The sequence below is a fragment of the Stenella coeruleoalba genome (assembly GCF_951394435.1).
Source record: "Stenella coeruleoalba genome assembly, chromosome: 9".
In the NCBI taxonomy this organism is placed as follows: domain Eukaryota; kingdom Metazoa; phylum Chordata; class Mammalia; order Artiodactyla; family Delphinidae; genus Stenella; species Stenella coeruleoalba.
This window is the reverse complement of record NC_137155.1, coordinates 71,372,019-71,394,712: the sequence shown is the minus strand read 5'-3', so window position 1 is coordinate 71,394,712 and position 22,694 is coordinate 71,372,019. Positions and strand designations below refer to the sequence as shown.

Below are 22,694 nucleotides of genomic sequence, written 5' to 3'. Positions count from 1 at the left end.
TTACTGACAGTACAGTAGAATAGAAAATAAAAATGGTCAACAAAATAAACAGAGATCATCAGAAATATTTAAGACTGCATATTAAAAGTGGTTAAGGGTTACTTGTTAAAGAACATTTGTTATCACAGCATTTAAAATTTTATTTAATATAGTATGAACTAAAGATTTAATAGAGAATAGCCTTATAATTGTAATGTCACCATATATTTCTTTTTTTTTAAACATCTTTATGGGAGTATAATTGCTTTACATTTTTGTGTTAGTTGCTGCTGTATAACAAAGTGAATCAGCTATATGTATACATATATCCCCATATCCTGTCCTCTTGTGTCTCCCTCCCACCCTCCCTATCCCACCCTTCTAGATGGTCACAAAGCACCAAGCTAACATCCCTGTGCTGTGTGACTGCTTCCCACTAGCTATCTGTTTTACTGTTGGTCGTGTATATATGTCAGTGGTACTCTCTCACTTCGTCTCAGCTTACACTTCTCCCTCCCAGTGTCCTCAAGTTCATTCTGTACGTCTGCATCTTTATTCCTGTCCTGCCCCTAGGTTCTTCAGAAACTTGTTTGTTTTCTTTTTAGATTCCATATATATGTTTTAGCATAGAGTATTTGTTTTTCTTTCTGACTTACTTCACTCTATGACAGACTCTAGGTCCATCCACCTCACTACAAATAACTCAACTTTGTTTCTTTTTATGGGTAAGTAATATTCCATTGTATATATGTGCCACATCTTCTTTATTCATTCATCTGTTGATGGACACTTAGGTTGCTTCCATGTCCTGGCTATTGTAAATAGAGCTGCAATGAACATTTTGGTACATGATTGTTTTTGAATTATGGTTTTCTTAGGGTATATGCCCAGTAGTGGGATTGCTGGGTCGTATGGTAGTTCTATTTGTAGTTTTTTAAGGAACCTCCATACTGTTCTCCATAGTGGCTGTATCAGTTTACGTTCCCACCAACAGTGCAAGAGGGTACCCTTTTCTCCAGGGTTCCTCTCCAGCATTTATTGTTTGTAGATTTTTTGATGATGGCCATTCTGACTGGTGTGAGATGCTATCTCTTTGTAGTTTTGATTTTCATTTCTCTAATGATTAATGATGTTGAGCATTCTTTCCTGTGTTTGTTGGCAATATGTATCTTCTTTGGAGAAATGTCCCTTTAGGTCTTCTGCCCATTTTTGGATTTAGCTGTTTGTTTTTTTGATATTGAACTGCATGAGCCACTTGTATATTTTGGAGATTAATCCTTTGTGAGTTGCTTCCTTTGCAAATATTTTCTCCCATTCTGAGGGCTGTCTTTTGGTTTGTTTATGGTTTCCTTTGCTGTGCAAAAGCTTTTAAGTTTCATTAGGTCCCATATGTTTATCTTTGTTTTTATTTCCCTTTCTCTAGGAGGTGGGTCAAAAAGGATCTTGCTGTGATTTATGTCATAGAGTGTGCTGCCTATGTTTTCCTCTGAGAGTTTTATAGTGTCTGGCCTTATATTTAGGTCTTTAATCCATTTTGAGTTTATTTTTGTGTATGGTGTTAGGGAATGTTCTAATTTCATTCTTTTACATCTAGCTGTTCAGTTTTCCTAGCACCACTTACTGAAGAGGCTGTCTTTTCTCCATTGTATATTCTTGCCTCCTTTATCAAAAATAAGGTGACCACAGGTACGTGGGTTTCTCTCTGGGCTTTCTATCCTGTTCCATTGATCTATATTTCTCTTTTTGTGCCAGTACCATACTGTCTTGATTACTGTAGCTTTGTAATATAGTCTGAAGTCGGGGAGCCTGATTCCTCTAGCTCCGTGTTTCATTCTCAAGATTGCTTTGGCTATTTGGGGTCTTTAATGTTTTCATACAAACTGTAAAATTTTTTGTTCTAGTTCTGTGAAAAACGCCATTGGTAGTTTGATTGGGATTGCATTGAATCTGTAGATTGCTTTGGGTAGTAGAATCATTTTCACAGTGTTGATTCTTCCAATCCAGGAACATGGTATATCTGTCCATCTGTTTGTATCATCTTTAATTTCTTTCATCAGTGTCTTATAGTTTTCTGCATACGTGTCTTTTGTCTCCTTAGGTAGGTTTATTCCTAGATATTTTATTCTTTTTGTTGCAATGGTAAATGGGAGTGTTTTCTTAATATCTCTTTCAGATTTTTCACCATTAGTGTATAGGAATGCAAGAGATTTCTGAGCATTAATTTTGTATCCTGCTACTTTACCAACTTCATTGATAAGCTCTAGTCATTTTCTGGTAGCATCTTTAGGATTCTCTATGTATAATATAATGTTATCTGCAAACAGTGACAGCTTTACTTCTTCTTTTCCAATTTGGATTCCTTTTATTTCTTTTTCTTCTCTGACTGCTGTAGCTAAAATTTCCAAAACTATGTTGAATAATAGTGGTGAGAGTGGACAACCTTGTCTTGTTCCTGATCTTAGTGGAAATGGTTTCAATTTTTCACCATTGAGAACGATGTTGGCTGTGGATTTGTCATATATGACCTTTATTAGGTTGAGGTAAGTTCCCTCTATGCCTACTTTCTGGAGAGTTTTTATCATAAATGGGTGTTGAATTTTGTCAAAAGCTTTTTCTGCATATGTTGATATTATCATATGGCTCTTCTTCAATTTGTTAATATGGTGTATCACGTTGATTGATTTGCATATATTGAAGAATCCTTGCATTCCTGGGATAAACCCCACTTGATCATGGTGTATGATCCTTTTAATGTGCTGTTGGATTCTGTTTGCTAGTATTGCGGATTTTTGCATATGTTCATCAGTGATATTGGCCTGTAGTTTTCTTTCTTTGTGACATCTTTGTCTAGTTTTGGTATCAGGGTGATGGTGGCCTCGTAGAATGAGTTTGGGAGTGTTCCTCCCTCTGCTATATTTTGGAAGAGTTTGAGAAGGATAGGTGTTAGCTCTTCTCCAGATGTTTGATAGAGTTTGCCTGTGAATTCATATGGTCCTGGGCTTTTGTTTGTTGGAAGATTTTTAATTACAGTTCAATTTCAGTGCTTGTGATTGGTCTGTTTATACTTTCTATTTATTCCTGGTTCAGTCTCGGGAGGTTGTGCTTTCCTAAGAATTTGTCCATTTTTTCCAGGTTGTCCACTGTATTGGCATATAGTTGCTTGTAGTAATCTCTCATGATCCTTTGTATTTCTGCAGTGTCAGTTGTTACTTCTCCTTTTTCACTTCTAATTCTATTGATTTGAGTGTTCTCCCTTTTTTTCTTGATGAGTCTGGCTGATGGTTTATCCATTTTGTTTATCTTCTCAAAGAACCAGCTTTTAGTTTTATTGATCTTTGCTATTTTTTCCTTCATTTCTTTTTCATTTATTTCTGATCGATCTTTATGATTTCTTTCCTTCTGCTAACTTTGAGGTTTCTTGTTCTTCTTTCTCTAATTGCTTTAGGTGTAAGGTTAGTTAGTTTTTTTGAGATGTTTCTTGTTTTTTGATGTAGGATCGTATTGCTATAAAATTCCCACTTAGAACTGCTTTTGCCACATCCCATAGGTTTGGGACCATCGTGTTTTCATTGTCGTTAGTTTCTATGTATTTTTTAAATTCGTCTTTGATTTCTTCAGTGTTCTCTTGGTTATTTAGTAGCATGTTGTTAGCCTCCCTGTGTTTGTATTTTTTTTACAGATTTTTTCCTGTAGTTGATATCTAGTCTCATAGCATTGTGGTCAGAAATGATACTTGATACGATTTCAGTTTTCTTAAATTTACCAAGGCTTGATTTGTGACCTGAGATATGACCTATCCTGGAGAATGTTCCATGAGCACTTGAGAAGAAAGTGAATTCAGTTGTTTTTGCATGGAATGTGCTATAAATATCAGTTAAGTCCATCTTGTTTAATGTAGCATTTAAAGCTTGTGTTTCCTTATTTATTTTCATTTTGGATGATCTGTCCATTGGTGAAAGTGCGGTGTTAAAGTCCCGTGTTATTATTGAGTTGTTGTCAATTCCCCCTTTTTTTGGCTGTTAGCATTTCCCTTATGTATTGAGGTACTCCTATGTTGAGTGCATAAATATTTACAATTGTTATATCTTCTTCTTCGATTGATCCCTTGATCATTATGTAGTGTCCTTCTTTGTCTCTTGTAATAGTCTTTATTTTAAAGTCTATTTTGTCTGATATGAGAATTGCTACTCCAGCTTTCTTTTGATTTCCATTTGCATGGAATATCTTTTAACATCCCCTCACTTTCAATCTGTGTGTGTCCCTAGGTCTGAAGTGGGTCTCTTGTAGACAGCATATATATGGTTCTTGTGTTTGTATCATTCAGCCAGTCTATGTCTTTTGGTTGGAGCACTTAATCCATTTACATTTAAGGTAATTATCGATATGTATGTTCCTATTACGATTTTCTTAATTGTTGTGGGTTTGTTATTGTAGGTCTTTTCCTTCTCTTGTGTTTCCTACCTAGAGAAGTTCCTTTAGCATTTGTTGTAAAGCTGGTTTGGTGGTGCTGAATTCTCTTAGCTTTTGCTTGTCTCTAAAGCTTTTAATTTCTCCATCAAAGCTGAATGAGATCCTTATTGGGTAGAGTAATCTTGGTTGTAGCTTTATTCCCTTTCATCACTTGAAATATGTCCTGCCACTCCCTTCTGGCTTGCAGAGTTTCTGCTGAAAGATCAGCTGTTAACCTTATGGGGATTCCTTTGTGTGTTATTTGTTGCTTTTCCCTTGCTGCTTTTAATATTTTTTCTTTGTATTTAATTTTTGATAGTTTGATTATTATGTGTTTTGGCATGTTTCTCCTTGGATTTATCCTGTATGGGACTCTCTGTGCTTCCTGGGCTTTATTATTTCCTTTCCCATATTAGGGAAGTTTTCAACTATAATCTCTTCAAATATTTTCTCAGTCCCTTTCTTTTTCCCTTCTTCTTCTGGGACCCCTGTATTTTGAAATTTGTTGCATTTAATGTTTTCCCAGAGGTCTCTGGACTGTCCTCAATTCTTTTCATTCTTTTTTCTTTTTTCTGCTCTGTGACAGTTATTTCCACTATTTTATCTTCCAGGTCATTTTTCCTTTCTTCTGCCTCAGTTATTTTGCTATTGATTCCTTCTAGAGAATTTTTAATTTCATTTATTGTGTTGTTCATCATTGTTGTTTGCTCTTTAGTTCTTCTAGTTCCTTGTTAAACGTTTCTTGTACTTTCTGCATTTTATTTCCAAGATTTTGGATCATCTTTACTATCATTACTCTGTGAATTCTTTTTCTAGTAGACTGCCTATTTCCTCTTCATTTGTTTGGTCTGATGGGTTTTTACCTTGCTCCTTCATCTGCTGTGTGTATTTCTCTGTCTTCTCATTTTGCTTAACTTACTGCGTTTGGGGTCTCCTTTTCGCAGACTGTGGGTTCATTAGTTCCCATTGTTTTTGGTGTGTGCCCCCAGTGGGTAAGGTTGGTTCAGTGGCTTGTGTAGGCTTCCTGGTAGAGGGGACTTGTGCCTGTGTTCTGCTGGATGAGGCTGGATCTTGTCTTCCTGGTGGGCAGGACTGTGTCCGATGATGTGTTTTGGAGTGTCTGTGAACTTAGTATGATTTTAGGCAGCCTCTCTGCCAATGGGTGAGGTTGTGTATCTGTCTTGCTAGTTGTTTGACATGGGTTGTCCAGCATTGGAGCTTGCTGGTCGTTGAGTAGAGCTGGGTCTTAGCGTTGAGGCAGATGTCTCTGGGAGAGCTCTCGTCAATTGATATTACGTGGGGCTAGGAGGTCTTTGGTGGTCCCGTATCCTGAACTCGGCTCTCCTACTTCAGAGGCTCAGGCCTGACACTCGGCCAGAGCACCAAGACCCTGTTAACCACATGGCTTCTCCAACAGTAATAGTTTCTAGAAGTTTAGTCATCTTCCTCTTCCAGGTACAGAGAGGGGACCTTTATTTCTTACTACATAATTAAATGGGCAACAGCATTTCAGGAAAGATTTGAATTTTTCAGTAAAACTTTCTAAATTGTACCTTGGCATTTTTAAGGCATTGTGTTTTTATTTTATTTCAGAGTTTTAACTGGATGATGTACTAGATGATTTGAATACTTTTTATGTTTTTTAAAATGATTTTTTGCAACATTAATTTTTATAACATGAAACCTAATTAGGACAATGAAAATAAGAAGTGTTATCCATCCCACCAGATTACAGTGCTCACTGTCCTTGGTCAGTCCCCACCACCTGCCTTCCCTGCCATTCCCTTTTTTGCCTTGCTTTTGTTTGGCCTTCACTGGGAAGATCTTTCTCAATAGATTATTTTTGTCTATTTAGAGGCAGTATTTCAAAACGTAATTCCGCTCTTCCCAATAAACCTGAACTGCCTTGTTTTCAAAGATTCATAAGTTAATAGGAATCAAGGTGGTATCCTTACTTCTGCTAGGGTAGTATCCATTTTTTAGAAGAATTTTTACCAGATTTTGGAAAGTGTATCTTACACAACTAGAATGCTGCACTTGGGGACAGAAAACCTGTGTTTTAGCTTCAACTCTGCCACTTGAAAGGTTTACAGACATGGGCACATCACTTACTTGCCTTGACGCTCAGTTCTCTTCTCTGAAAAACGGGCATGATAATCTTGACCACAGATAACGGGCGTGATAATCTTGACCTCTTAGCCTGGTTTCTATGAGGATTAAATGGCACAGTGGAGTCAAAATTGATTTTAAAACTATGGAAGATTGTGCAAAATAAAGTATTTCTTTTAACCTCAAAATTTATTTTGGAAGAATTGATGTCTTTTCACTTATATGGCATGTTTATATTAATTTTAAATATAAAATGTAAACATATATAATTTATATTTTTCACAAATATATTACTTTTAAGAGCCACTGCTGCAGATTGCGAGAAGAACTTATAGCCCATTTTTCATTACTTTAAGCGAGATCATGACAATTAATATAAATTATGAAATGTGAAATATTACTTGGACTATGTAGGATTGATATAAGATAACACTTCATGTGCATTTATTCTATAAAATATATTATAAGTTTGAGTTTTTCTTCAAATAATTCAATATTTCAGAATTATAGTGTACACTATTATAATGAGTATTTTTAAAGTTTTAGATGACTAAGTGTGATATTGCCTTGATGAATGCCATTCATGTAAAGGAAGCAAAACATACTGTCAGATATTCAAAGAATGAGAAAATTAACTGGACACACAAAGACAGATGAAATAGAATCATAAGCAAATCTGAAAATGAGAATATTGGGGATATAACACTTTGGTGAGTTTAATAAGAATTAAATATATGGTTTGTCTAAATATTGTTTCTAATTGGAGACAAAATCAAATCTGTGGTAAAATGACACTTGAAATAGAAGTTATGTAATAAAAAACTCAATAACAATAATAATTGTGATCTGTAACCTCTGATCATATTAGTAAAGATTTGCAGATCTGAGAGTAGAAGACGTAAAATGTTTCTAAATTTTGCATCATATATGGAGAAGTCAAAAGTCATTTGAATCAAAAACAGGATAATTATTTGTCAAGTTAGAATAAAAATCAAAAGCAAAGCAAACACTTCTTGAGGCAAAAGGGAAAATAAAATTACAGTCAACCATATTCAGTTTATACTCTGAAACAAGAGTATTAAATATTCAAAGTTAAAAATATTGAAAAGTTAATAAAAATCCTAATGAATTATACTCTTAAAAGGTATTTTAAAATTCAAATTGAAAAATGAGAGTAACTGAAAGAATGATTAAAGTAGATCAGATACTGAGAAAATAAAGAGGGAGATAACAATACAAATGTCATAAAATAGAATTCCAGGTGAAAACCATAAAAACAAACAAAATGGTTGTTAAAAGGTGCCACTCACTTTTAGGCAGTCCCTATAATAGTTAAGAATGTTTATGTAACGAAGAGAATGCCAACTAATTATATAAATTAAAAGCTGTTAGAAATGGAAAAAGAAATAGAAAGTAAACATTAGTAGCTGTTATTTATCACTATCATTCTAGGACAAATCAAGTAACAAAAAGCAAATGAGTGTGTCAAAGATAGGCTAATTACCAGCATGTTGTTTACTCGTATGCAAGGCAGATGAATCCATAGATTGATTTTATCCAATAAAGGGAAAAACAAGCTTGATATAAGAGACAGAGGAGAGAGGGAGGAAAAACAAACTATAGCCAATAGCAGAACAGTTTTCAGTTTTTGGAGAAAGTGATTAGTGGTCATTTAAAAGGAGATGTGTCTAGCCTATCTGTGTCCTTTTACAGACCCACTAAATAGCATCAAAGAAAACACCTTTAGTTGTTTATAGATTCTTTAGAAGACCTCACACGTTTATTAGTGTCTTTGTGACAAGCTGCCTCAATGAAATGTCTGCCAAAATCCTTTTTAAAATATCTCTACTTTAGTTCCATCAGATCTTCACCATTTCCCTGTTCAGAATTTCTCAGGTATAATCATGATTTGTCAAAATACATATGTATATAAAATACCTACAAAATCTATGATAGAAAATACTTCAGATTGTTAGCACAGATGGTTCTGGTGGCATTACTAAAAGTGATTTTTACTCTCTTTGTAAATTTTCCACCATTTTTCCAAGTCAAAAAAAGTATTTTATAATCAAAAAACCTAAAATTTTTATTTTTATAAACAGTAATTGATCCCAATCATTGAGCAACCAAGTGCTTTATGTATGTTGCTTCATTCAGTCCTTCAGCAAAACTCAGTATAGTTCATTCAGAGACAAAGAAATTGATCCTGAGAGAGGACAACTGATTTGTCCAAGGATCAACTAGTTCCATTATTCTGACTCACTAAAAATTAATACCATGTCTCCTCTCACCACTCCTTTTTAACAGTGTACTGGAAGATCTACCCAAGAATGGGATATGAAGCTATACAGATTGGGAAGAAGAAATAAATGTCTTTGTTCTCAGATTACATGATGACCTACATAGACAATCAGAAAAAAAAAAAAAAAAATCTCCTGGAACTACAAGTAATTATAGCAAGGTGTCAGGATAACAAGGTTAATATACAGAAATCAGTTGATTTCCCATATACCAGCAATGAATGGAGAATTTGAAATTAAAAGCACAATACCATTTATATTATCATTTCCCAAAATGAAATACTGAGGTATGAATACATACAAAATCTATAGAACTGTAAAATTCTGATGAAAGAGAAGAATTTTATAAATGTAGAGATATTTCATGTTCATGATAAGAAGACAGTGTTGTCAACATGTCGATTCTTTCTAACTTAACGTACAGATTCGGTTCGGTCCCAATGAAACTTCTAGCAAGTTAATTTGTGGATATCAAAAAACTGATCATAAAGTTTTATATGGAGCAACAAGAGACCCAGAATAATTGGCACAATATTGAAGGAGAAGAACAAAGTTGGAAGACTGGCATGACCTGTCTTCAATACTTACTATAAAGCTACAGTGCTATATGAGTCCAACTGTATGACATTCTGGAAAAGGCAAAACTATGGAGAGAGTAAAAAGATTAATGGTTGCCAGGGGTTGGAGTGGGGAGGATAAATAAGTGGAGCACAGAGGATTTTTAGCGCAGTGGAAATACTTTGTGTGGTACCACAATGATGGATTTAAATATTTGTCATTATCTATTTGTCCAAACCCATAGAATACACAACACCAGAAGTGAACCCTAATGTAAACTATGGATGGTTAGGATGTACCAAGTAGGTTCATCAGTTGTAACAAATATATCACTCATGGGAGATGTGGATAGTGGGGGACACTACGTTTTTGGGGGACAGATTGTATATGGGAAATCTCTATACCTTCCCCTCAATTTTGCTGTGAACCTTGGACTGTTCTAAAACAATAAAGCATTAATTAAAAAAAAAATTCTACCAACGGCAGGCAGAAAAAGTACTAGCAAGCAACTAGCAAACAAGATTTGAAGCTCAGGAAATAGAATCACTAATTTTTTTCCCAAGTATTCATTCATTTCTTCAACAATTTTGTTTTTATGAATGGAACATTCTCCCTGTCCTATCAGTGCTCACAGCCTATCAATGACACAGACACTTAAAGAAACACTTTCAGTAATGTGTAATAACTAAGGTAGCACAGGGCTGGGAGTGATTAACTCTGCAGAGTGGAAGTGGAGGTAGAGAAAGGTAGAGCTCCAGCCAAGACTCTCATTTCAGAGACAGTGTTGTAGAGGTGAGAAAAGAACTGTGTATGACATCGTCCTTGAGTCTGAGGATTAAGAAACAAAAAGAAGTTGTTTAATGCCTCAGACAACAAATGGCATTGCCAAAAAGGTAGAAGTTTGTGAATGAATGCTTGTAATTTGAAGTAATGAATTAAGAAATATAAATAGACCAAAAGTGAGATTTTTTGGTGACAGTGACAGTTTTTTCTTTAAAGATTTGAATCTGGACTAGACTGCTTAGGTTTGCTCTGCCACACAGTGATTGTGTGGTTTGGGGCAAATGACTATCTTTTTCAAAGCTCAGTTTGCTCTATTAAAAGACAATTATAACAACACCTACCTTTTAAGGATAGAATAATTCATATGCATATATCCCTTCAAACTGTGCCTAGTATGGTTGAGGGAAAGAAGCGGCAGCTTGGCTGGAGTGGTACCAACAAGAGGGAGAGTGGGAGGGAGATGAGGTAAAAGAGGAGAGAAGTGACTAGAGCTTTTAGTTTGAGTGAGATGAGAGGCCATTGGAGTGTTCTCAACAATGTAGTGACAAGATTTGACATGTTTTAAATGGATCATGATACTGATGTTTTATGATTAAGAATAGGGTGTGAGAGTGGAAATGCAGAGACCTATCAGGAGGCTTTTGCAATAATGCAGGGGAGAAATGATGGTATCTTAGCCTAGGCATTAATGCTGAGAGCACCAAAGAAACAGTTGTGCAGGGTATCCATGTACAAAGGTTACTTGTCATCGTGGTTAGTGTAGGAAATTCCAATATGCAGCTAAGGTTGCAGGATGTAGGCTCCCTACCCTACAATTATGAAATAGCAGTGGCTTCCCATACAATTTGCTTATTTTCTTTAGCAAACAAATGTTTGTTTTAGATATCACTTAGCAATAGTAGATGAGCTAAGGCTGGCCAGTTATTACAAATGAAAAAGCTACAAATGCCTGAGGTTAGAACTCACAATTATTAACTGGCAAAATATGATATGCAGAAATAAAACATTCCCCAATTGTACTAGTTATTTCAGAGGAGCATGTCATTTGATAGCATTGAAAACTATATGAAACATAACTGGTAATGCATTAATTGAAGGTTTTTTTTTTTAAAGGTCTTATCTGTTCCAAAGTTGAGTGTAACTCTTTCTTCCTTCTGGCAGATAGGATGGGTATGAAGAGTCATATGTGAAATCTGAAATTTGGGAAAATATATGTCTGTACTGTTGTCTTTTTGTTTATAGACAGGTAGGATGGAGGGAAATAGTAAGAGTCATAGAAGACAGTCTATTGTTTAGACATATTTATTAAATCTACATTGACTATTCAAAGGAAGGAATGGAGCCGCATTTCTCAGGCATGACTAAATTAGTCTAAGAGAGTATGAGGAATATGTTTTGAACTTACTGGGGGGCAAAGGAGTAAAGAAGCGTAGGCAGAGGCTGCGAAAGCTAAACTCAATTGGAAAAAAATGATTTGAAGACATTTTTAAAAGAGGCATGATTATTTTCCTTGTCATGATGTCAATCTCTCTCTACCTTCCTTAATTTCTTGTGGAATCCACACTGCATATCAAATGCCTTCTGTAAGTGGAGGTGGTGCTGATGTTCGTAAATTAAACAAAAATGTCTGGGATCCATATTGAGACGCTAAGCGAAGAAGTCAGTAAGTGCAAAGACTATGACAAAAGCAGGAATCTGGAGCCATTGGTGACTAGGAAAACAATGGACACCTGGCCCCCAAGATCTCCAAAGAGATCTGGGACACATGCATCTCACTGCACGTGAACCTGATTTTGAGCTATACTATTTGGATCTCAAGAAACATGGTACTTTGGCTGACATTTGAGTTATTGCTTCAGCTGGGCATTGATAACCTGAAGTGATTATATGTTGGGGATGCGACGTTCAAGGGATAAGTAAATCCCACTTGCAATATTTGGACAGGTCAGCTGTCAAACTCAGGGATTTTTAGATCTTCTAATTCTTGATTAAAAACTTGCCTGAACATTAAAATCACCTTGGTGGCTTTGAAACCATGCCTATGTTTGAACTCCATCCTAAACTAATAAGAATTTTATGCACAGTCAAGTTTAAGAACCACAGTGGGTATCAAATAACTGTAGAACAATTCAACCTAGAACATCCTAGCCTGGGATTCCTGTTTTTCACCAAACATTAATCAGTGGGAAAAAATGTAGATCCCCAACTATGCAGAACTCAATTTATGACAACTAGTAGAGGAGGAATACTGATGTGTTAGGTATGGTTCTACCCTTAAAGAATTTATAATGAAATGAAGGAACTAGGTTTATACATGGTAAATAACTATCAGAATTGCTCTGTGACTTCAAGTACTGGATAACAATGTAGGGCGGGAATAATCAGGACTTGCTTTAAGGAGGAAAGTGTACCTGGGTTACTCAGTAATTACTGTTTCTTGCTTTGGGAGGACCCCAGTAAGTAGCTATTGTAGATGAATAAGATTGATCCAAGTTCCTTTTCAAATATTTGGAAATACCATTATTATTGAAACAATGCCCCAGATTCTAGAAATTGTGTTGTAAACAGGTGGACATGATGGAAGAGTTGCAAACTATAAAGACTGAATTTTCACGAATAGAGTTCTATGTTGTTCATCAAATAAATCTTATGGAAAAATTAATCAACTAGTACACATAATCGTCATTATTCTTTTTAGTAATTAAGGAGAAATAATAATCAGTTCATATAAATGATAATAATGACTATCACTTTCATGCAATTAAAAACATCAGGCTTTTCTTTATTGTCCAGTTTATCTAATCCATAGCGAAGTAGTGCAGAACAGCAGCTCTGGAACTGAACCTCCTGGGTTTGGATGCTGGATCCTCTGCCTTCTGTGTGACCTTGAACAATGTAATTAATCTCCATCTCCTATTTCCTCATATATAAAAATGAGGTGATAATATTACTTTTCTTTAAAAATTGCCGTGGGGATTGAATTAGATACTAAATGAAAAGCACTTAAAATAAATGAAATGCATCTGTCATATAGTCTGTCCTCAGTGTGTTAGCTGTTCTTATTATCTCTAATCTTCTTTGAAATCATATATTAATTAGTGATCATTATCATCCAGAAACACAACAGAAACTGAAAAATAGAGGGTTGCTTTATTTAAATTTTATTTAAATTGAAAAAGTTTTTTTAATTTGAATGAATAACTGGAGACTTCAGTCTCCATAGGCCTCCACTGAAATAGTAATACAACCTTTAGCAAGTTAATCATCCCTTCTGTGCCTCAGTTTCTCACCTGTACAATGGGGATAATCATATGTCATGCCTCAAAAGATTGTTGCAAGGATTAAATAACATATGCGAAGCACTTAAAACAATACCTAGCACAAAGTAAGCACCACGTGTTACCTGTTATTATTACGAGTACCCTTAGTTTTATGCTTGTGCTCCATTCATGATCTTCCGCTTTGCCATTCCCATGGTTCTCCAGCCCCCTGCAGGGTCTTTAGTGGATCCCCTCTACCCATTGTTAATTTCCCTGGTTGCTTGTGAGCTTAAGGCAGCAGAAAATGACTACCAGCTTTTTAATAGCATTTTGAATGAAACTCATTTTTATAGAATGTCCTGGGAATTTACATTTTAAGCCTTTCATCACTAATATTCTTCTGTTGAAGGATATTCTCTAAGTGCAGGTGATGAAGAGCCAAATCTCATCCTCACTACCTTTGAGTGTCATGGGCATTGAGTGGTGTAGGAATAGAGTGGGGATGAGGAGAGACCGTTTTCTTGAACTTGGCTCCATTCTACATCTAAGGTCAGTCCAAAGAAAATGTTTCTCTTTCCTTTAGAGGAAGGGAGAATGGCTTTTTAGCTCTTTGACACTTAAAATCTGGAGTGGGCGTAACTGAAGATGACAAAAATGAACTTTACTGACTCCATAATTTTTCCAGAGCTTTGCATATGTATATTTATATTCCTCTGTCTGAGGCAAATAGAAGCTGTGGCAACAGTGCTTTATGTCTTGTATGACCATGCACCGAAGTACTTTAGGAAAATCATGAAGATGACAGCAATTTTTAGAAAATATAACACGAAAAAAGATTTTCCAGCACTTGAAAGAAGAACAAATTACATTCATTTTCTTAACATTTTAATGGTAAGAATATTCTGATAAAACTAAACAGAGAGACTGTAGCATTCCATTCTCAAAATAATCAACTTAGGCAGCATTTCTGCTGTAAATTTAATCTGCATTATTAAGTAAAAAATGATAGCGCTCTATTTTGTTTTACCTGCATTTGAAAACAGGTCCCTTTTATCTAATGGAAGAGAAAAAAAAGAACAGACATAGTATTTTTAAAACAGCACCCTAAGGATCTTTAAAAACCAGAAAATTGAAATAACTTTGTAAAGATGGCATTGTATCATTTTTAGAATTTTTAAAAAGCTTCTTTCATTAAAAATCTTCCCCAAACTGAATTCCTTATAAAAGAAATTACTCATTTTTATTAGTTTAACTTTAATGTCAGTACTCAGGTTTATAAGTACAGTATTAGAAAAACAATGGATTAATAACAGATGTCATATGATGCTTTTATATCTCATATTATGTTTGATTCCTCATTGCTTTTCTCTGTTGCTTTAATTCCTAATCACTCACCCCCAAACAGAGAGCATCTGCCAATTTCATCATATGGGAACTTAATAATAATTAAAATACAAAGCTCGAGTTGCTATCTACCATGTAATTGAATGTGATTTAAATAAAACAATAATGGAAAGTATTAGATAGTTCATATATATTTCTGTTGAAAAAGGATAATTTCTTGACTGTTTCTTCAGAGTAACCATAGGTTTGTAATTTTATCTATGTTATAAAAAGAAACTTCGCAAAATATTATTGGTTTTTCTCTCCTGTCACTTAAAGCTACATCTCATTGTAACTTTTTAAATATTAACTTTCCTTTTGGACATTCAAAGCAATGCTGTTACATTTTTATGTATCTTAAAAAGTTTTTTCTAGATATGAGTTTGTAATGGTTTCAAAATATTCATCTACAGTGTCTAATAAGATGAAACATGCTTTTACTAATTATTTTTTGCTTGCAAATTTTGTTGAAACATGTAACTGTATGACAACCTGTTAAAAGAATATCTTTGAGTAGAAGTGATAATTATCAATTAGTTACCAGTTACCCTAGAAAAGTAGAGAAAGAATAGTAATAATCATGGCAGAAGCATTCAGATGCCGTGAACTGTTGTTTCCTTCTTTTTTTTTCTTTATGTCCAATACTAATTTTTGTAAAACAAATAGACAAGTATAGAAATATAGATCACGGAAGAACAAGGTTGAAATGGGCATTGTGCTTAGAAGTAAATATGTATTTCATATAAATGTGTGAAGTTGATCTCCAGTGTATGTTGTTTATTTTGTCTTATTTGCTTCAGATCATTTTTTAAGTCACACATTATAAACTCAGTTGAGGTCCCTTTTGTGTTCCTTCCCTGTCTCATTTCCCCCTATCACTCTCTATTAATATGAAGTTGCTATTTAGTTTGGCTCTCCTCAGTTTTATAGTTTTATAATGTATTTTTAAAACAAATATTCATTATCGTATTCCTTTATGGAATTACAGTGTTTCAGTGGTGAACCAAGATGGGTGGGGGCAGAGGAAGAAGCAGATGGTGGGTGGGAGCTGTGTACAGGTAGGGAGTAGTATTTCATCACTGACTTGTTTAGAACTGCTTACTTTTTGTTGGTTTTATTATTGTCTTTAAATTCTTTACAGCTAATACTTCCCCTTATTGCTTCACTCAGACAAAACATCCCACTGTTCTCCCCTACCCCACCCCTTAGTATGCCACAACAGATATGAATATGCCACGGTTTCAAAATTCATTCTCTTTTTGGGATCATGTGAGTCGATGCTACTCAACGTGCATGGTCTGCAAACTGCTTATACCTGGTTGGTGATGAGATGAGGAGACTGCACCGTAATGCATTAATCTACTGTTTCTGTCATCCAGAAAATCATGCTATAAAACAAAACAAAACACAACAAAACAAAATGTGTAAATGAGGTAGTCTAGCTGAACCAGGGTATGTGTAATGATTTGTCTTCTGTAACAAGCCCCGTGCAGCAGGATGGTAACAAACTCTTCACAGAACAGAACTAGACACTTTCAGTAGCACTGATTTGGGGTGGTTGCAGTTTTTCTTGCATATTACTCATAATTCAGAGAATATGCTTATATGTGCTTCCTGATATATGAGTGCAAGACATTCTGAGCTTGTTCCTAGATGAAGAACTGCTGGGAATTGGACTGTGTCCATAGTCAGCTTTACTACCTATCAGTGATGCGTTCCAAAGTGATTGTACCAGCTTACCTTCTGATCAGCATGCTGCAAGTTTAAATTTACCCAAAACCTTACCAATAGTTAGAAATGTTAGAACTTTTCTTTTCCAATTGACTGGGTACAAAGTGGTTTCTTTTTGTTGTTTTACCTTGCATTTCCGTGATTTCTAGAGTGGTTGTTCATCTTCTCATATTAGCCTGTCACCTTTACTCTTGAATTACATTTTTTTTTCTTATTGATTTGGAGGACTAATAAATTTTATATTTCAGATAAATATCTTTTGTTAAGACCGTAAATGTCTTCTCCCAAACTCTTGCTGTATTTCAGCTCTGTTTATAGTTGTTTTTTCTTTTGGTCTCATCAAAAGTCTTGTTTTGATGTAATTCATCAATATTTTCCTTTATGATTTGAAAACATTTTCTATTTTTTTCAAGATATTTTTCTATTCCAAGGTCATAGATTCTACGTATTGTTACCTATGTTTAAAAGTTTAAAATTTTTCTAATTTAAGATTATAATTTATTTTATTTTTGTTTGGATTGAGGTCAAAATCTAATTTTATTTTATCTTTTTATATGGATAGAAATGTGTTCTGGTTCTACTTAAAAAATTAATATACACTTGATTCATGAATTTATAATGCTGACTTTTTCATATATATTAAATTCTAAGATCTATGCATTATGTCCTTTTATCTTTACAATATTCTAGCCATTTTGCTGATATTGCACCTGTTACATGCAGTTTTATTTACCTCCTACCTGATAGAGTAGGGCCATTGGTCCTGTTGATTTTCTGCAAAATTATCTTGTTTATTCTTATATCTTCACATTTTCATATTTATTTTAGAATTATTTTCTGTAATTCAAGAAATTCTGTTAGGATATTTCTCACATTTAGTTAATGGATTAATTGGAGTAAAATTGACATCTTTATAATTTTTAGTCATGCTTTCCATGCCATATGGCTCTATGAAATCAAATCTTCTTTTGTGTCCTCAATATCTTTCAGCTATTTTTTATCTGTTTCTTTTTCTTCCAATTTTACTGAGATATAATTGACATACAGCAATGTATAAGTTTAAGGTGTACAGTATAATGATTTGATTTATATACATCATGAAGTGATTATCACACTAAGTTTAGTGAACATCCGTCATCTCATGTAGATACAAAGTTAAAGAAATAGAAAAAATGTTTTTCTGGTCATGAGGACTGTTAGGATTTACTCTCTTACCAACTTTCATATATAACATACAGCAGTGTAAATTCTGTTTATCATGTTGTACATTACATCCCCATTACTTATTTATTTTATAACTGGAAGTTTGTACTCTTTGATTGCCTTCATCCAATTCCCCCTCCTCTCACTCCCCACCCCTGGTAACCACCAATCTGATCTCTTTTCCCTCTGAGTTTGTTTGTTTTTCTGGTTTTGAAATATAATCGACCTACAACAGTATTTTAGTTCCTGTTACACAACATAGTGATTCGATATTTCTATGCACTTCAAAGTGATCAACATGATAAGTCTAGTTACTATCTATCACCATGCAAATACACTACAAAATTATTGACTATATTTCCCCACACTGTACCTTTAATACCCGTGACTCTTTTATTTTGCAACTGGAAGTTTGTACCTCTTAATACCCCTTACCTACATCTTTCCTCTCCCCACCCCCTGCCTCTCTGGCAACCACTTGTTTGTTCTTTGTATCTCTAACTATGTTTTTGTTTTATGTTTGTTCATTTGTTTTGTTTTTTAGATTCCACATGTAAGTGAAATAATACAGTATTTGTCTTTCTCTTTCTGACTTACTTCACTTAGCATAATACCCTCGAATTCCATCCCTGTTGTCACAAATGGCAAGATTTCATTCTTTATATGGCTAATAGTCAATTGAATATATATGCCACATCTTCTTTATCCACTCATCTATTGAGGGGCACTTTAGTTTCTTTCTTACCTTGGCAATTGTAAATAATGCTTCAATGAATGTAGGGGTGAATATATCTGTTCTAATTAGTGTTTGGGTTTTTTGGATAAATGCGCAGGAGTAGAATTGCTGGATCATATGGTAGTTCTGTTTTTAATTTTTGAGGAATCTCCATACTGTTTTCCATAGTGGCTACACAAATTTACATTCCCACCAATAGTATAATAGGGCTTCCTTTTCTCCACATCCTCTCCAACACTTGTTATTTGTTTTCTTTTGAATAATAGCCATTCTGACAGGTGTGAGGTGATATCTCATTGTAGTTTTTTTTTTTTTTGCGGTACGTGGGCCTCTCACTGTTGTGACCTCTCCCGTTGTGGAGCACAGGCTCCGGATGTGCAGTCTCAGTGACCATGGCTCACAGGCCCAGCCGCTCCACGGCATGTGGGATCCTCCCGGACCAGGGCACGAACCTGTGTCCCCTGCGTCGGCAGGCGGACTCTCAACCACTGCGCCACCAGGGAAGCCCTCATTGTAGTTTTGACTTGAATTTCCCTTATGATTAGTGATGTTGAGCATCTTTTCATGTACCAATTGGCCATCTGTATGTCTTCCTTGGAAAATTGTCTATTCAGATCCTCTGCCCATTTTTTAATCTAGTTGTTTGTTTTTTGGTGTAGAGTTGTATGAGTTCTTTGTGTATTGTGGATGTTAACACCTTATCATATACATTGTTTGAAAATCTCTTCTCGCATTCAGTAAGTGGCCTTTTCGTTTTGTTAAAAATTTCCTTTACTGTGTGAAATCCTTTTAGTTTTCTGTAGTCCCATTTGTTTATTTTTCCTTTTATCTCCCTTGCCTGAGGAGACATATCTAAAAAACTATTACTAAGACTGATGTCAAAGAGCATACTGCCTATGTTTTCTTCTAGAAATTTTATGGTTTCATGTCTTATATTTAAGTCTTTAATCCATTTTGAATTTACTTTTGTGCATGGTGTGAGAGAATAGTCCAGTTTGATTCTTTTGCATGTAGTTGTTCAGTTTTCCTAACACCATTATTGAAGAGGCTGTCTTTTCCCCATTGTATATCCTTGCTTCCTTTGTCATGATTAATTGTACATATAAGTGTGGGTTTATTTCTGACCTCTCTAATCTGTTCCATTGATCTACATGTCTTTTTTTGTGCTAGTATCATACTGTTTTGATGACTGTAGCTTTGTAGTATAGTTTGAAAACAGGGCGCATGGTACTGCCAGCTTTCTTCTCCTCTCTGAAGATTATTTTGCCTATTCAGGTCTTTTGAGTTTCTATACATATCTTAGGATTGTTTGTTCTAGTTCTGTGAAAAATGCCATTGGTATTTTGTTAGGAATTGCATTTAATCTGTAGATCGCCTTGGATAGTATGGTCATTTTAACAATATTATTTCTTCCCATCCATGAACACAGTATGGATTTATCTTTTCATCTGTTTGTGTTGTCTTCAGTTTCCTTCATCAGTGTCTTATAGTTTACCAAGTACAGGTCTTTTACCTCCTAGTTAAGTTTATTTCTAGGTATGTTATTCTTTTAAATGATATTGTAAGTGGGATTGTTTTCTTAATATATCTTTCTAATAGCATGTTATTAGTGTATAGAAATGCAACAGATTTATGTATATTAATTTTCTATCCTACAACTTTACTGAATTAATTGATGAGCCCTAGTACTTTTTGGTGGCATCTTTAGGATTTTCTACATACAGTGTCATGTCATTGGCAAACAGTGACAATTTTATTTCTTTCTTTCCAGTTTCAATTTCTTTTTCTTTTCTGATTGCTGCAGGTAGGACTTCTAGTAACCATGTTGAATAACAGTGACAAGAGTGGGCATTCTTATCTTCTTCCTGATCTTAGAAGAAATGCTTTCAGCTTTTCACTGTTGAGTATGATGTTAGCTGTGGGTTTATTTTGTATGGCCTTTATTATGTTGCAGTAGGTTCCCTCTATACCCACTTTGTTGACAGTTTTTGTCATAAGTGGATGTTGCATTTTGTCAAAAACTTTTTCTACATCTATTGAGATGATCATATGATTTTTATTTTTTAATTTGTTAATGTGGTGTATCACATTTATTGATTTGTGGATATTGAGCCATTCTTGCATCCCTGGGATAAATCCTGCTTGATCATGGTATATGATCCTTTTAATGTGTTCTTGTATTCAGTTTGCTAATATTTTGTTGAGGATTTTTGAATTTATATTCATCAGTGATATTGGCCTGTAATTTTCTTTTTTTGTGATATCTTTTTCTGGCTTTAATATCAGGGTGATGCTGTTACCCTGAATGAGTTTGGAAGTGTTAACTTCCTTTGCAATGTTCTGGAGTAATTTGAGAAGGATATATGTTAACTCTTCTTAAAATATTTGGTAGAATTCATCTGTGAAGTCATCTGATCCTGAACTTCTGTTTGTTGGGAGTTTTTTTTTTTTAATTATTATTACTGATTCAGTTTTATTGCTGGTAATTGATCTGTTCATATTTTTTATTTCTTCCTGGTTAAGTTTGGGAGATTATACATCCTAGGAATTTGTCCATTTGTTTTAGGTTGTCCATTTTATTGTTGTATATTTGTTTATAATAATCTCTTATGATCCTTTGTATTTCTGTGGTATCGGTTGTAACTTCTCCTTTTTCATTCCTGATTATATTGATTTGGGCCCTCTTATTTTTTTTCCTTGATGAGTCGCTTATGGTTTGTCAATTTTGTTTATCTTTTTAAAGAACCAGCTCTTAGTTTCATTGATCTTTTCTATTGTTTTGTTGTTGTTGTTGTTGTTCTCTATTTCATTTATTTCTGCTCTGATCTTTATGGTTTCTTTTCATCTATTAACTTTGGGGGTTTGGGGTTCTTTTTTAGTTTCTTTAGGTGTAAAGTTAGGTTGTTTATTTGAGATTTTTCTTATTTCCTGAGTTAGGCTTGTATCACTATAAACTTCCCTCTTAGAATTGCTTTTGTTGTATTCCATAGATTTTGGATATTTGTGGTTTTGTTTTAATTTGTTTCCAGGTATTTATTGATTTCTTCAGTGATCCATTTGTTTAGTAGCATGTTGTTTAGCATCCATTTGTTTGTGTTTTTTGCAGTTTTTTTCTTGTAGTTGATTTCTAGTCTCTTGTAGTTCTGGTTGGAGAATTTGCATGTCTTTTATTAGAATTATTGCTCAGTGTTTTTTGTTTTCTGTTGCTATTGTGAAATACTTGTTTCATTACTACATTTTACATTTGGGTGTGCTTCTATACAGGATTATTTCATGCTGACTTTTTACCCAGTTAACTTACTGAATTATATTATTAGCTTTAAGAATTTAAAAATACATTTGCTTGGATTTAATAGATAGGCAACCATATTGTCTATAAATCTCATCAATTGTGTCTTTTATTTCCCCTTTTTTTCCTTCTTACTTTACCTGTCATACTGCATTGGCTAAGATCATCAGTATACTGTTACTTTCTTATTAAGTTTAAAGGGAATACTTCTTTTTTTTTTTTTTTAACTATCAAATATAATATTTGCTGCAGAGTTTTGGCACATACCCTTTGTGGTAGTCATGAAAATGTACCTTGCAGATTTACCATTTTAAGGAATGGTAGATAATTGACCAAGGGTCCCAGCTTCTGTGATCTGAACTTCATTGCTGTGTTTGCTCTGAGGTCATACTTCCCATGGGCTGCTTTCATCCAGTGACCAAACATGGCAGGATACTAAGTTAAGGCCATTCCTAGAAGATATGGTATTCCACTGATGACCAGCTTTGGCTCAAGGATTCCCTGATAGTCTTTCTGAATCTCTCTTAAACTGCCCAGTGGTCTAGGATATTACTAACAATCTTCCCTTCGTCTCTCCTTTACTCAAGGTCTGACTTGCCTCATGGTCTGACACCTCTCCCAGTCTCCTGGCTCCATTCTCATCTTCTCTCATACAGGTATTTAATTAAATCCTTCTACATTTAATCTTATCCTAATGTCTGTCCCTCAGAAGACCCCAAGTAACAATCTTTATCTGATGAAAGAATAACCTTTCATTCCTAGTATTGTAGGAATTTTTAACTCTCATTTCCTTCTAGTAGATAAGTTAAATATGTTGGTTCATAGCATTAGTACTTCTCTTTAGAGGAGTACAATGTCAACTGGGACTTTATGTGAGTCTCCCTACACTTCATTTGCCTCTCTCAGGGACTTCT

The 22,694-nt window shown here is 34.6% G+C and overlaps 1 protein-coding gene across 17 annotated transcripts in view; it reads left to right on the top strand.

Moving 5' to 3' along the window:
* LOC307192094 (uncharacterized protein) overlaps positions 1-22,694 on the top strand; it is an 868,937-nt gene that overhangs the window by 380,428 nt on the left and 465,815 nt on the right. For 13 of the 17 annotated variants that reach the window (XM_079932642.1, XM_079932640.1, XM_079932633.1 and 10 more), the window contains one exon: positions 22,368-22,436. The exons of the other annotated variants lie outside the window; for them this stretch is intronic. The gene's annotated coding sequence lies outside the window, so the exon portion shown is untranslated. The remainder of the gene's footprint in view (positions 1-22,367; positions 22,437-22,694) is intronic. 17 annotated transcript variants of the gene reach the window in all.